Raw genomic sequence first — 4,631 nt, forward strand, 5'->3', positions numbered from 1 at the left:
TGAAATGAGAAATAAAAACATTACATCAACAGCAAACAGGTTTGCACACTACCTGGGAATTTAAAAAAGTTATGAGGCTGTCCCATGAAAGCTCATCACATCTCCCATTTTAAAGCAGTCTTTGCAGGGGTCATGGGGAACAACAGAGCTTCAGAGTGCATTCGGTAGTGCTTGCTTTCCAGTGAGAACTGCCTTTTCTCCCCCCTCCCTTTCCAGCTGGCACTGAGGGTGGACAAGAGACGTCTTCCAGCACAGATACTGATGATGTGGCACCTGCATTAAACAGCAGGAAAACCAACGGAGACAATGAGGTTGGTACCCCTGAGATACTGCATGCTCTGCTTCCAGATTACATATATATAGATGCCATCCAACAGCTGCAAGAAAGCTCTGAAAGCCAGATCCTGCTACTTTTGGGATAGTATTTAGAAGCACAACTGCATTATTATGCATTATTGTTACTGTAATCAATTAAGAGAAATAAGGAAGATGCTAAGTTCAAAAACCCAAAGGCTGAACTCTTGCATTTATTCACAGAAGACACAAAGGACGCATGGGTGATTTTCAGATGACGACAAATATTCAGATAAGGTGGCTCTTTTGTAAATACAATTCAGTCTTGCCCCTTCAACTGGAACTTCAAATACATCTATTTTAATTCTGCAGTTTGAGCACACCACACTTAATGTTACCATTAACATGGTTATGAGCATTTCTAGCATGAAGTCTCGCCTCAAAGTCACCCACACAGTTTCCAGGCCATCCTCATTCAAGTTGCAACTCTCTATTCTGATTTAAGGATAACATCTTCTGCTGGTTTGTTTTCCTATAAGCCAATGGTAAGAGAACAATATTTTTTTTTTCCTCCTGTATGTACATGCAGATTCTTGTACTGTTTTCCTTTAGTATCAACCCTGATCAGACACACAGGGGGGAAAGTCAAAATCTGACAAGAAGGTGCTACCACCAAGTAAGAACTAACTTAACTACTTTGAACTTTTAAAAATTATACTTGGTGTATGAGAACGAGTGGAAAAACAGGAGTTCGTACTTTGTACGTGAACATTGCAACTTCCACTGAAGCACTTTTAAAAGTACTTGACTCTGAACCTACCTCAATCAGCACTTGAGCATGAACTCTAAACCTACACTGAAAACCCCACTGCCGTCGTACACACACACAGTTCTAGACAGTAGCAGGCTGATGAAGAAAGGGAAAATATTCTTTCCCTGTCCTTTGGTGAATAGAGCACCAGATGAAAGTAAAGTCCATTAGAAGCATGGAGAGAGCATGTCAGAGAGCTCCTCAGTCACTTCAACCCTCCCAGGACAGAGAAACAAGTGCAAGCCAAACCAAACAATCTGCTCTTTTCCTGTGCCAAACCAACCCACCACGTGGAAACCCAAGTCTGTTGCAGTGTCCTTTATAAATAAGCACAACAGAAACAGATAACACTGCTACTCAGTCCTTCTTATCTCCTTGCAGTGTAGATTTACAGCCCCTTTGCAACAGATTGCTCAGGATTTTCAGTAGTACGTGTTTTTTAATGCTCTGTTACCAGCTCATCAGCACAGCATCTCATATTTCTATTACTCTAATATTAAGTCTAATATTGAGCCTTCTGAAAGATGCTCCAGTTTTTTGCCTACTCCAGCTTCTGCAAGTGGCTTGACTTTGAAGTCCAAGTAAAGCGGGAAAATCACCACAAGGTTCAAGGACTATTTAAATCAAGTTTATCCTGTGAAAAGTTTTCTTACTGAATTTGAAATCTCCACTACACTTGTCTTCAAAAAGCATTAGCCACTTCCCAGCAGATCACTGACCATCACTTACAGAACTCTACTAATTTCACATGAATGATCACCAGCCGTAGTGTGAGCACACATATGCATGCAAATAGAAGTTCTTTTAGACAGTCTTTTTTTTTGTGGGTTCTGTTTTTTTTCTTTCCCAGGACAAAGCCCAGAACACAAACATGAGCAACAAAACCTTATGGCACCCATAACAAGTAGTGAGGAACTGGAACATGAAGAATTTATTGTGGTCTCCATATCACCACCACTTTCACAGGCTGTATTCTGGGAAGTCCTCGGAGGCTTCCCCATTTCTAGGCACAAAGCTCAATTTTACAGAAATAAAATTTCAGGGGAGGAAGGAGGAAATTACTTGCTGCAAGTATTACCAAAGATCTTCATTACACTGCCACTGCATCACTGACATCAGGTTAAGACCAATTTGGTTTTTAAGCTGCTTCCATTAGGGTGTTGGAGATTACCCTAAAAGATCTCCTCCTCAGCAAATAATTGTTGTTAAATTGAACTAAGCAGCAATCCTGCTCACTCTCCAACAAAGCCGGAAAAAGCATTCTCACTAGATGGGAAACCGCTTACCTTCCAGCATGAAGGCCTGACCTGCCAGAGAGTTTAAGTTATTAAATTGTCTTTTTCATTTAGGCCTTAGCTTTCACTGGAGGGTTTCTAGCAAACTGCAGCACCCCACAGAGCTCAGCTGCCCCCCCCAGAAGCTCTCATGCCAAGGATGTGCCAGCATGGAACCCCAGCCACCATCCCACTTTGCTCCCATCAGTAAAAGTCACAGGTTTCAAGCTGTAGCAGAGGGCTGTGCAAGTACAGAAGTACCCAGGCTTGGCATAGTGTTCAACACTGTGCTGTGCTCACCAATCTTCAACAGGGCCCCGCTGGAGGATAGCACTCATCAGGTAAGTGTGGTTTTAAAAAGTAAGTGAATAATGGTTCTTCAAATACCCAAGAAAAATTATTAATCAGACTTGGAAAAAAAACTTTATTGATTACATCTCCCCATGCTACCATTGCATTACTGCCCCGTCAATGATGGTGATATTACAAAACCATGAATAGAGATGTAGGACTGGGAAAGTCAGGAATATTTATGCTTCTATCAGCAGTGTAAATCAAGGGTACCAGGAGCCTAAGGCCTAGTTGTGATCCAACAGGTTGCCAGAAGCAGGCATGCCACGGCTCTGCTTTGATCTCCTGACCCAGCAGATGCCTGGAGCCAGTGCAGGAAGATGCAACCCTTAGCCCTAAGGCCTATCTTCCATAGCTGGAGTTATGCATGTGCCACCAAAAGCCATGGGAACTACAGCTCTACTTCCCTGGGATGATGCCAGTACCACCCCACAGCTTCCTATCCCCTCCCTCCCCAAGCAGCCACCTTTTAAATGGGAATCACATTGGATATTTTACTCATTCTGGAGGTGCTATAACGCACTACATACCTAACACGAAAATACACCCATATAGTTACAAGTAATACACCAAGCATTGTTTTTTTTCTCCTCTTGAGGTGTACTAGTGTAAAGAGATGACAAAATATGCTTCCTCAGGAGTCTGTAGCTTGTAGTATCTTCAGAACCAGCAGAAAAGCCATCATTTCTCAGAAACATATTATGCCACTCCCCTTTTCAACATATTTTCCACAGGAACAGGAAAATATATGCACAGGACCTGCCAAGCCATAGAGATGTTAAACACACAATGCTATTACAGAAATGCCCATTAAAGTGACGTTTTTACTGGGAAAAGCAGCACTGATCTTAAATGAACTTTTAGTGGGAACCTGCGGGATGAAGCTTCATCATTTCATCCCCTGGCCAGACAGAAGCAGGGAGCTTGGAAGTCTGTATTTATCAGGAATGATGGCAAGATATAACAGTACTTTGTAAGCCAACAAATCATGAGTATAATTCCCATTTGGCAGACTGGGAGGGCACAACAGGTAGGTAACAGGTAGGTGCCTGGTGCCATCAGCAGGGCAACAACACAAGACTACACAAGCTCAGCTCCAGGCTCAGGCAGAAAAAACATTTTCTACCTCTATCTTAGGTCCTTCTGCTTTGGATTTGCCTCCATTTAGTAAGAAGGTTTTGGTGTCTGAGCTGGTATATAACAACCTTCTATAATAGTGAACAAGAAAAAAACATTTTCTAAAACCAAACTGTACCCTACAAAATTATCACCCAATTGAAGCCATCACTACTTTCATTACTACTTCAAAAAGCCTGAAAAGCAATGGTATGGAGGGGGGAAAAAAGGATGCAGAGTACGTTTATATGCATGAAACCAGCCACCAGCTCTAAAGAGTTCACCTGTTGGAGTGCAGCAAGAAAGAGTTAGACATTAAAGAAAAACCAAGAAGTTAAACATTAAACCTATTCCAACAGCGTCGCGAACCAGTGCCAAACAGCTTCTCATGAAGTTAATGACCTACATATGGGTTTTTTCAAATGAAAGAGAAACTACAGGGTTTGAAGCCTGTTACAGAAAACCAAGCATATCCAACAGAACGCTGCCGGAGGGATGTTTTCACCTGATGAAAACAGCTCTAAATCCTGATTTATTTATTTTTTTTAAAGAAGTATTTTTCCAGGAAATAGAACAAGAAGTGTGAGAACACAGAAATTGGCGAGTTGCAGAGGAAAAAATAAGGGGGAGGATCCTTCCCTGCTATTGTTCACAAAGGCCTGATACCTGAATATTGGGTAATGTGGAAAGATACTGAATGACACGTTTACATAAATTATACTAGCGAGTCTTAATGTTTACGGTAATATTCTGAAATTTGACTAACAGTGCAGTTACATTTCATT

Source organism: Merops nubicus, unplaced genomic scaffold (genome assembly GCF_000691845.1).
Source record: "Merops nubicus isolate BGI_N331 unplaced genomic scaffold, ASM69184v1 scaffold31142, whole genome shotgun sequence".
NCBI classification, from domain to species: Eukaryota; Metazoa; Chordata; class Aves; order Coraciiformes; family Meropidae; genus Merops; species Merops nubicus.